Source organism: Aethalodelphis obliquidens, unplaced genomic scaffold, assembly GCF_003676395.1.
Source record: "Aethalodelphis obliquidens isolate GAN/ISIS:26980383/991018 unplaced genomic scaffold, ASM367639v1 scaffold8, whole genome shotgun sequence".
Classification (NCBI taxonomy): Eukaryota; Metazoa; Chordata; class Mammalia; order Artiodactyla; family Delphinidae; genus Aethalodelphis; species Aethalodelphis obliquidens.
The window spans coordinates 9,293,613-9,306,004 of record NW_020837952.1 but is presented as its reverse complement, the minus strand read 5'-3'; the positions used below and the strand labels follow the sequence as shown (position 1 = coordinate 9,306,004).

Below are 12,392 nucleotides of genomic sequence, written 5' to 3'. Positions count from 1 at the left end.
ACAGATGTAGAGAACAAACATATGGACACGTAGGGGGGAAAGCGGGGTGGGGGCGGCGGTGGGATGAATTGGGAGAATTGGGATTGACATATATACACTAATATGTATAAAATAGAAACTAATAAGAACCTGCTTTATAAAAAAATAAAATAAAATAAAATTCAAAAAAAGAAATAAAGTGTAGCTTAACATGGGTACAAGTTGTATAATTTAAAAGTTACCTGAATAGAGAGAGAACATGAGTTTGCCACTTCTCAGGGCTCAGAGCTGAGAACAGAGGCAACTGATCATTAACCTTTAGCTGGAAGCAAACTTGCACACATATCTCAAGAGACTCTCTGCTCTGCCCTCCCCTCTTTCTTCTCTCAAATCAGGGGAAAGGTAGCTCTATCTCCTCTTGAAGGTCTTGCTTTGACATGCACCATTAATTCATACTTTTTATAGTGTAAAGTTAACTTGGCTTAAATTATATTCTGGGTCAAAGAAGGTAACTAAGTCTCGCAATTTCGTTAAATTTAATCTTCTGATTAACTTTCTGCTAAATTTAACCTTCTGATTCTCTTTCTCTGATGTTTATATAACCATATTTTCAAATATATGTACAATGATGTGGTTTAATATCATGAATAGAACACACTGCAAAAGTAATATAATATATAAATTAAACTGTCAGTGAATCTTCACCTAGTCTGACTAGATAACTTGACCAGTTATGAACAATAATAAAGAGGCCCAGGTCATGTGTTAAATCCCTTGAGAGGCAGATAATTTCATTTTGTTGCCTAATCATAAACTACATGCCTTACTTGGCCAGCCATTCTGTAAATGTCTGCCCTCTGTCACAAAGGGTCCTCCCCTAAGACTGTGATTGGGGGGACTTCCCTGGTGGTGCAGTGGTTAAGAATCCACCTGCCAATGCAGGGGAAAACAGGTTCGAGCCCTGGTCCAGGGAGATCCCACACATGCCCTCAGAGCAACTAAGGCTGTGCACCACTACTACTGAGCCTGTGCTCTAGAGTCCGTAAGCCACAACTACTGAGCCCGTGCTCCACAACAAAGAGAAGCCACCACAAAGAGAAGCCCGTACACTGCAACGAAGAGTAGCCCCCGCTCACCGCAACTAGAGAAAGCCCACGCGCAGCAACGAAGACCCATCATAGCCAAAAATAAATTAATTAATCAATAAATTAAAAAAAAAACAACAACAGGAACTGGGGAATCTGATGGTGGGTCAGTGTTGCCATTTTTGGATTTGAAGAACTTACAATAAGTTCTGGAGAAATGAAGAGCTATCGTTTAGTGGGTGTTTCCCATATTCTACGTAGGTTATTGTACCAAACAATTTACATCCATGACCTCATTCTTTAAACCACATAAGATAGACATTATGATACATATTTAAAGTATGAGGACACGGAGGGTCAGAGTTTGGTTACTTAGGTCAGATAGTTAGTAAACATTGAGTCCTGGATTCCAATTTTGGTTATGTGGGTCCAAGGTCCATGCTCCTCTCCACTGAACAGCAGGTCAGCCTTTCTATGGTCAATGGATGAGGAGAATTTGATTTCCTACATGAAAGATGCCATTATTTAGACTTAGGCAATAAGCAATGACTTATAAAATATGATTCCCAAAGATTTTAATAGGCTGCATTTCTAAAGGTACATATATAATGGTTACAATAACCAGGTAGTAACAAATAATCTCTGGACATTTCCTCTAATTTATTTAGCTAAATAATGCAAATGCCTTTAAAAATAAGACGTGATATTTTTATGTCTTCTATTAAAACCTTAAGTTCAAAAAATATAATGAAACAAAATAAAAGCATTAGGAAATTTTGCCTTGTACAAAATTAGGCATACACTGAAGTTTTAACACACTAAATAAACTGTAATGTGGATTTCACAATTATATAGTACATATAGCAATCAAAAGCAGATGACGTCTTTACTGAGAACTCTTCAAATACCTTTGTCCCAACATAGCAAAGTGCTTAGTAGCTAGGAAGTGTTCAATACATTTATTTGGGATAAAATTACCTGATGCAACATAGGTGACTAATCAATTAATAATAACTTCACTCTGTACTCTGTAGATATACCTGAAGTAGTTTTTTTTTCAAAAAAGGTGGTAGAATAAAATTTCATTAGTCATTTGCTTCATCAACTACTTTTCTATAAAGCCAAATGACAATAAGACTTAATTCTATGCAAATAAATGATTATTAACTTTATTAAGCAAACAGGCCATTAATTATACCAAGAATGCTAAATTTAAAAAGCTCTCATATGTGTGATTAATATTTTTACTTAGTATTATTACAAAAAGTTCTAAAGTTAAATAAAAAGAGAAATACAAAGATATATTCTAAGATTGATATGTAAAAATTACATTATCAAGAAAATAACCTGATAACGCAAGATCTAAAAAAATTAGAATTTTTAGATTCTAAAGGAGTGTGGACAGGAGTGTGAACAATACATTTTGTACTTATTTTGTATGATTTTGCTTATTGTTACAACAATATTAAATTCTTAAGAAATTACTATTCAAAGACAGTGATGTTTATTACATAAACCTTTGAGAAAGGAAAGCCAAATACAAAACAGACTCGTACACCCTGAGCCTGGGGGGAGAAAATGGCTGAAGGTGACTAACCTTTGCCAAGGTTACAAATTCTCAAAGTAATTCCATAAATGTGGTAATGTGAGCTTTTTTTTAAATTCCAGTTTCCAAAATTCTTCAATAATTCAGGGATGAGAGAGAGAGAGAGGAAACGCTCTCAGATGAAAACCTTGATAAACAGCATGTGTGCTCTTGGAACAGGTTATTAATTCTGCCTTTGAAATATGACAATGAGTTCCTGGCAATGAATTTGTTTATAACATTATTCCCAAGTTCTAGGCAGCATTCGCACATTTCCCTTGTGAGATTTTGATGTTTTTCGCATTATGACTAAGGAGTGAAAACTGAGTTCGTGGGGAAAACCCAAGTTTCTCATGTGAATAAAAATTGCAAGAAATTCTGCAAGGCGGAAAGCTCAGATATAGATATTTGGGTGAGGAAAAGCAGTGAACTAGTCAAAAGACTAATCAAACACCTCACAAACACAATGGGAATCTTTTAATGGATTGCTTTTCTCATTTGGATAATTTTTTTTCCTATTCTTTTCCTGGAAAGAGTACTGTAATCTTAACATTCATTTAGCATAATTGACTGTGATCCCATTATTTTCTGAATTCTAGAATTATAATGGAGTTTGAAATCAGCATATAATAGAAGAAAACAACCCAAATCTATTCTGAGTTAATTATCCTTTGGAGTTATAATGTAAAAAGAAATCCTTTTTTTTTAACCTTGATAAGCATAAAAGGAAAATAAGTCTTTAGTTAAATTTGCTTGCATAAAATAATTCCGTTATGGTTTCAAAATACCACAGGAAAATATAATGGGATCAAAGAGGTCCTAAACATATAATATAGAGGTATTCTACCATTTCAACAGATTTCCCTCTTTTTGCTGGTGACAGCGGCTCACTAATAGAACAGAATTACTGGAAGCATGATTTGAGTATAGGGAACATTTAAGACCCTTCCTTCTTTGACTGTTACCCAATTAATAGATCTTACTATAGTCAGCCAATACAGGAAACACATTCAGAGAGAGAGTACTTTGGAAATACCCTTCTAGCTCAGAACCTCTGACTCCTCTTAGCTCCCTGCCATTGCCCTCAGCGTGCACAGGGCCTCACAGCTTTCTAGTAAACGCAGCAGCACCTGCCAGTGACTCAGCTCAAAGTCAAAATCACCAATACTGTCTCCCCTTCTCTAACATCAAATCAAATTACCAATCCTGGTAGAGTCTACTTCCACAAGGACTCAAATCCATCTCCTTCCCTTCTTTCCCACAGGTACCATTTTATTTCAATAAATTTGGTAGCTTTCCAATTGTTATACCGGCATCCAATTTCTCTACTTGAGTAAAGCCTCAATATCTTTGCCTAAATCGGACAGTTAGTACAAATTCAAACCATGGCACAGTGGTCAATAACTCCTCACTGCTGCTTTCCAACCCTTATACCCCACAGCCATCTTTGTGCAAGCACACACACACACACACACACACACACACACACACACACACACACACACACAAGTATGCCTGGGGGATATGTTATAAGATAATATGATCAAGTGTGTAGTTTCCATCTATTACTATAGTCAGTAATACTAACATTGGAGTTTTAATGTGCTTTGGCTTTTCATGGCCATTAGTAAATTAGAAGCCATTATTTCTCCTGGTTTTAAAAAAAATGCTACAAAGGCATTAGACATTAATATAAGATATGAGTAAACAGAGCTTAAGGCAACATTACATCTACTGGCCCAGTCACATCTCACCAGGTATGAGATTTTTCCACACCTCAAAATAAGTTTATATCCTTAGTAAAAGTTAACAAAAACTTTTAAACATGTTAAAGTTACTTTAAATGAAAGTATAAAATCTTTAACTGTTGATGCCATGACATATAAATTTAAAAAGTAGAACGGCTATTATCAAAAAGACCAGAGATAACAAATGCTGGAAAAAGGGAGTCCTCGCACACTGTTGGTGGAAATGTAAATTTGTGTAGCCGCTATGGAGAACGATATGGCGGTTCCTCAAAAAATTAGAAATAGAACTACTGTATGATACAGCAGTCCCACTTCTAGGTGTACATCCCGAGAATATGAAATTACTATCTGGAAGAGATATCTGCACACCCAAGTTCACTGCAGCATTATTCAAACCAGCCAAGATATAGAAGTGAATGGATAAAGAAAATGTGGTATATATATTATATGTGTACATTAGATACTATTCAGCCGTAAAAAAGCCTGAAATTCTGCCTTTTGTGACAACATAGATGGACCTTGAAGGCAATATGCTTAGTGAAATAAGTCAGACAGAAAAAGACAAATACAGTGTGATGTCACATACATGTGGATTCAAACTCATAGAAACAGATAGTAGGATGGCGGTTGCCAGGGGCTGAGGGCTAGGGAAAATGAGGAGATGGTGGTCAAAGAGTACAAACTTTCAGTTATAAGATGAATAAGTTCTGGTGAATAAGTACAGCATGGTGACTGTAGTTAAGAATACCATATTGTATTCTTGAAAGTTTCTGGGTGAGTAGAGCTTTAATGTTCTCACCATGTCAACAACAAAATGATAATTATGTGAGGTGGTGGATGTGTTAACTAACCTTATTATGACAATAATTTCACAATATATATGTGTATCAAATCATTACATTGTACACCTTAAAGTTACACAATGTTTTAGGTCAATTAGTACATCTCAGTAGAGCTGGAAAAAAAGAAAAGTAATGTAAAGTCATATGACAAAGGTAAAGTTTATAGGAGTCACCACCACACCCTAGGGCTTGATGAAAATCCTATGGCTTCAATTATTTTATTTGTCTCTGGTTTCCCTGTGTGGGCTCGACTCTCTTGGTGTCCTCCTCAGCAACAGACAGAGCACATGGACCTTCTCTGCCTTTGTTTGGCCCTGTGATGAGCCCCAGCCTACTCATTAGGCTTCCTCCCCCTGGGGAACCGGCTATTTCCTACTGTGGTGCAGCGTAACTCCTTGCTGTCCTTCTTCACCCTATTCTAAAGGATTCTTTTTTTAAAAAGTATTTGATTTAGTGTTAGAAAGCTTAGGTTCAGACCTACACTTGACTTCTGACCTTGAACAAAGGACCTAACCCCTCTGAGTCTCAGGCTTCTCACCTACCTACTGGCTTCATGTTTCCTTACGGAGACACTTCTGGTAAAATAACACTTCAGTCTGTTCCACATCTGATTGCTGAATTTGGAAAAAGAGAAAAAACAAACAAACTATGCACGCTTAGGACAGACATTTCTGGGCACTCTCTTTTCCCTATGTGCCTTCCTACAGAGGAGCTGCCTTCTGGTCTGGTTTACACCATGTATATACTAGGGCAGGCTGCGCTCCTACAAAGGGAAAGCCTAAATTTTGGAGAAAAGTTCCATTAGAAACTCCATTTGACCACATAGCCAAGCCACATTCTCCAGGTTAGCATCAATTTTAATAATTAAATGCATGAGTCAAAGGGAGAGCCCAATCTATTTTTCCCTTGTGTTAATTAATCAATTTAACCAACGTTTAGTAAGCAGTTAGCATACAAAAGGTCTTATGTTATGAATAGTAGGAATGCCAAGATAAATAAAACAGGTTCTCTTTTCTCAAACAGTCACTCTTCCATGATGGAAAATAGATTCATATACAGTTAACAAGGCCTAATTATTAAACCTAAAATAGAGCTATAAAGTATTATGAGAGTTGTCATATACTGTAGAATCTTGTGTGATTTAACTCATCTCTACATACATTTGCATGTTATAGATAAGAACCATAATCATAAAATTATCTGCTCAGGGCATCTGCCATAACATCATAAAGCTGTTAAGCAATGTTAGGATTTGATTATCAGAATTTAATATCTTAGAAATATTCCCTGTATCTGAAACCAATGTACTCATTATTAACCACATTTTTCATGGATACATTAGCAAAGGTGAGTGATTTACTCTTAACAGGAATTCTCAATTCATTATTTCCGGAGTATAACATGAATGGTGAAGACTAAATATTTAATTTAAAAATTGGGTTAAAGAGACGGCCAAAAATATATGTCAGTTCAGCCTGAATATTTGCTCTCAGCATTAACATCAACCCCCAGAATCCACAGTCTATGTAAAAGAAATGAGGACACAGTGAGTGAGTAAGTGGCATTGGTTTTAATGGAAGAATACTGTGGAGTGTGCTCAGGTTACCTCCCTACTGATTTCTTGATGTGATTTCAAGGTAGAAAGGCATATAGAGGTAAAGAAGACATGACAAGGTATTTGGTATGTAATTTTCTTGAAACCTTCCACTAACTCATTCCAGTGACTTTTTTTATTCAAATAATTTCTCTTTTTTTCTGCTACCCTTCTGTCAAATCTCAGATTAAAATTAAAGCAGAGTTAAGAAAGAGTGATATCCTTTGTATGTTCAGTGTTCAAAAGTTTCTGAGGTCACACAAAGATCTATATATTTCCACATAGTTAAGTGCCTTGGGGAAAGCCCCTCCCAATTTTCTGTGATTTTTAACTATATGCAGGCAAATGAGACGCCAATTAGTGAAGCGTAGGAGCAGTGAGGCTGTAAATTAGAAGTTGAAGAAACAGACTAAAGGACACCACAAAGATGCCAAATAAATTTCAGGGAAAATAGAAATAACATTTAATTAAAAGCACACAATGTGATTATTGGTGTGTTTTTAAACCACATATTCAATAGGTCTGTGATATAGTTTTTAAGTATCCAATTACCAGAGAAAACCTAGGGAGTCAGAAAACAGGCAGAGAGAAGCTATTCCATAAGAACAATGCATGATTAAAAACTATGTAAGAAATCATGGCATGTGCTACTGGCCTCCGTGTGTAGGGCGGTAGATGGAATAAACAGATCCTGCATCCCTGCCTAACTCTACTACTAGAATCGATGCTATTTCAGGGATCATCGGTTCTTCCCCACTGTCCTGGGAAAGCCTTGAACAGACATCATTTATCTGTTGACATTGGGAAGTATGTAACATATGTTGGCTGAATTAATTAATATATTGTGCCTTGCAATATAGCTACTGTGCCCACAGTCTAAAAAGTTAATCAAAGATATGCTCCTACCAGGCCTTTAGAAGATCCACCACACCACTGCCAGACACAGTGAATGAAGTAGCAATTTCTATTCACCCAGTTCAGAGGCTCCTCTCTTCATAGAATGTCTGAAAATTCAGACTAGGTTTTTCTCACTTGCAAAGTATTTTTTTTTTAATCTAAGACCTTTTTTTACAGGGTGCTGCATACTTTTCCTAGCACCAAGAAATCTGCATGCTTAAACAGTGACATCAAAACAACCTAAAGACTCACAATAGAGTCTAAAATAGAAAGACAAATGACGTGAATTATAGAATATGCAAAACTTGCCCCATCTACCTGTTTGTGATAATGAGAGCAGACAAGGAAGGGAGTTATTTAAAAGTAAAAGATTTTAATCTACTTTATAAGAATGATAAATGGAGTATATAACTTTTAAAAATTGTGAATCACTATTTTGTACATTTAAACGTATATAATATTATACATCAACTATACCTCAATTAAAAAAAGAAAAGTAAAATATATGTTATTTTAAAATATATTAAATATTAGCTATCAAATATATATAATTTTTAAAAATTATGTTAGATAAATTATGAAATTGACAGAATTTAGTTTCATTAAAATCCTTCTACCCCAAAAGCATTCCCCCCAAGATTTTGGACACTCTCCTGTCTATCCATGAAAACAAAGACTGTGACCCTAGAGAATACAGTATTTAAGGAATAAAAGTAATAATAATAACAATAGCTAATATTTATATAGCTCCTACTATGTGCCAAGTACTGTTCTAAGTACGTAACAAATTAACACAGTTCATTCTCACAGCAACCCTATGAAAAAGATGCTTTTTACTGTCTTTGCTTCACAGACGAAAAGTCGAACGCTCTGGCAGGTCATAATTACAGGCATACCTCAGCAATATTGCAGATTCAGTTCCAGACCACCATAATAAAGCGAATATCAAAATAAAGCAAGTTACATAAATTTTTTGGTGTCCTAGCACACATAAAATTTATGTTTACACTATACTGTAGTCCATTAAGTGTGCAATAATAGCATTATGTCTAAAAATGTACATACCTTAATTAAAAACTACTTCATTGCTAAAAAATTCTGATCATCATCTGAGCCTTTAGTGAGCTGTAATCATTTTGCTGGTGAAGAGTTTGAAATATTACAAAAACTACCAATATGTGACACGGAGTTACAAAGTGAGCAAATGCTGTTGGAAAAATGGTGCCTAGGCTTGCTTGACGCATGGTTGCCACAAACCTTCAATTTGAAAAAAAAATGCAATATCTGGGAATCTCAATAAAGTACAATGCAGTAAAACAAAGTATGCCTGTAGTAAGAATCAGAGCCAGAGTGTCAACTCATATACTCAGGATCCGTAGTCTGTGCTCTTAACTAATAAGGAATAGGCAAGGACAAGTCCGTTCCCTTAGTAAACCATGTATCCAAAAGGAACTATATGACATATTACAACCTACTTCAACAGTTATATGCTTAGCATGGGACAATAAAATGAACACACCACAGAGGCAAATCTCCCCGTGACTGACTTCAGTCACCCTGGCATAAACCACTCTACTCTCAAGCTTCGTCACCTAATCTCACAGTGTTAGGCTGTATTAGCTTCTTATCGCAGCTGTAATAAACTACCACAAATGTACTGGCTTAAAACAATGCAAATTTATTATCTCATAGCTCTGGAGGTCAGAAATCTCACTGGGCTAAAATCAGGGTGTTAGTGGGAGGCCAAGGGAACAATCTGTTTCCTTGCCTTTTCTAGTTCCTAAAAGCCACCCACATCCCTTGACTCTGGCTGCATTCCTCCATCTTCAAACCACCAACACTGGGCTGAATCCTTTTCATGCCATTTCTCTCATTTCTCAGGTCCCTGGTGATTACATTGGGCCCATACATACAATCAAGGATAATCACAAGGTCATCTGAATAGCAGCCTTACTTCTCCCTTGCCATGCAACATAACATTCACAGGGTGAAGGCATTAGGATGTGGGGAGCCACTATTCTGCCTACCACCTGGACATACGAAGATGTGTTCATGAACATGAGAATGAAGGCAGAATATAACCATACAGTTGGTCTAGGAACTGTTCTTGACAAACAGGTGATACAACTTCGTAAATTTATCACAATACTCATAATATAAAGTATGTAGCAATCCAAATGCAAAAAGGAAATTCGGCCAATTAAATATAGTTTTTGAAAAGAGCATAGACTGGTTATTAAGAACATCTGACTTCAAATTCTCTCTGTTACTAGTTATACAGTCTTGAACAAGACACTGACAGTGCTGAGGGTCAGTTTTCTCATCTGCACAGTGGGGATAATAATCCCTGACCTCCTTTACACCAGGATTGTTTTGAGGGTCAAGTTAGATTAAATCTTTGTAAGTAATAAAGAGTATGTATCAATACAAATAAAATATGAATACGAGAACTCCCAACATAAACATTTTTGTTCAAAATATAGTTATTTTTTAAAGGGTGCAAATGACAAAGATAATAATAATAAAAGTATATACCTAAAGCCTCCACCTTTATTTTAAAACCTGCATTCATATTAGTAATAATAACATAATATAATTATTATTATTGAAATTTACTACTTTTATAATATCCTTCCAGTGAAGGAAGTCCATATATTTAGCTCTATTTTATATACAGAGAAACTGAAGCTTAATCTCTTGACCAAGATCACACAGAATATAGACTCATAGAAGGACTAAAAGCTAAAAGTGCCAACTTTGAAATCTGTTCTAGTTTTGAAAATGGATTTAAACACCAGCCAAGCTAACATTCCCGTTCACATTAAGATCCACCAGTTCCACAGCGGCATGACTTAGAATGACTCAGACAGAAGAAAACGTTATTAAACGCTGAGGGTACTCACAAAGCAGCTCTATTGGCACAGAGTCCTAGAGTCCTTTGGTTTCCAAGATTCCTGTGTCTAAGGTTTCACAGGAAAGCATCACATCTTAAGAGTGACTCCTAAAAGAATGAAAGAATAATCACCCAAATATCGAGATGCATGATAAAAAGAAAAATGAAAAAGGTATCCAACTCCATCTCTGAAAGAGTTGATAGCATGTAGCTTTCTCTTGCACTGGCTGAAATTGCTCTTTGCCTTTTCTAAATCTCCAAGGTTTTATTTCAAGGCCCTCTTTAGATATGGACAGACTGTTTAGTTAAATTACTTCATATCACCACTAACCCATCATAACTATGGTGACTGCCTTTATTTGTGCCTGCCTTTATATTTTCTGTCCTAAGTCATATTTCCCAAAGTGTAGAGGAATTCCTGTGGAAACATCAAAGAGATTCACTTCAGCCCAAAGTATCAGGGACCTCAAAACAAACAATAACTTGTCTTTAACTTTTGCGAGGCTTTTCTTTCCACTTTTGGTAGGATGATAAATACATGTGTGTGTATGTGTATGTTTATAAATCAATAACTTGAAATTTTTACATAAATTTTACATTACATTAAATGTATTTAATGTAATGTATTTAATTTAATGTATTTACATTAAATGTATTAATTTGAAAACTGAAGAGAATTTCAGTAAGATTATTAAGCTCTAACAATAAATCAGAAAAATTTGAAAACGATCGTCAAAATTTGACCATCAATTCTTTGTATGTTCTTTGATTATATAGACCTTAAGACAAGTTTTTGACTTCTCTGTCCAATCCCCTTACCTGGAAAAAAAAGGGGATGTAGTAGTACTTAACTCAGAATCATGACTACTAAATTATGTCAGTTAATATTTTGTAAAATACTAGCATAGTGTTTGGCAACAAAATAAGAAGAAGAAAAAGAAGAATATAATAAGAACTATTATTATTATCAATAGTTGGTACTTGAAACAATGAAAAATATTAGTTTATATAGATGAATAAATATTAGATCCTTGCTTATTCCTGACTTGAAAAATATGAGATTTATTTCCGAACATAAGTCCTATTTGTCTTATTATTAACCAATATAATTAATCAACTTTTAGATATGATCCAGAGAAATCAGATTGTTTTACAGAGTATGGTGTAGCGCAAAGATTATTGAAATATATTTCACAGGAGCAAAGACTAAGAGGAGAGAACAGAGATAATACAATGTCACTGAGATAGCACTTGCAATGTTACCTGGTTTGACCGGAGAACTTTGTCATTGTAGTCTAAAACGGAAGGAATTTCAGACTGGCAGTCAATCTGCTTACTGTGGAAGTTCCAAGACTATAAAAAGCAGACTATGCACATATAACTGTCTCATTTAGTAAATATCTCATGAAAATTTGTCAGTTCTATAATATATGTGAAGAACTTCCTTGTAGTGACAATTAAATTTATTTGAATTTAGAATCAATATTAAAATATATTTTACAAAATTACTGGTATTATTACACCACAATAAGTAAAATTTATATAATATAGTTAACATGTTTAAGGACATAACATCTTACTACACTTAATTTTTTGCTTCAGTGACTACCACTGAAATACATAATTCTGAATTCATTTCATGTGTAGATACAATGATATATTGGTATTATTTGAGTAATTCACTATTTACCCCATGCCCCAAAAGCAATGTCTCTCATATTTTGATTCTCATGTGAGATAAAATAATGTTACTAACATTTGAGAATAAT

At 35.0% G+C, this 12,392-nt stretch overlaps 1 protein-coding gene across 8 annotated transcripts in view; it reads right to left on the bottom strand.

Annotated features, from left to right (window-relative positions):
* Positions 1–12,392, bottom strand: part of SLC16A7 (solute carrier family 16 member 7) — a 168,747-nt gene that overhangs the window by 100,031 nt on the left and 56,324 nt on the right. For 4 of the 8 annotated variants that reach the window (XM_027106867.1, XM_027106869.1, XM_027106866.1 and 1 more), the window contains one exon: positions 10,634–10,731. The exons of 2 other annotated variants lie outside the window; for them this stretch is intronic. The gene's annotated coding sequence lies outside the window, so the exon portion shown is untranslated. Of the gene's footprint in view, positions 1–5,781; positions 5,854–10,633; positions 10,732–11,886; positions 11,977–12,392 lie in introns of all 8 variants that reach the window. 2 more of the 8 variants (XM_027106868.1, XM_027106871.1) reach the window with 2 other exon arrangements.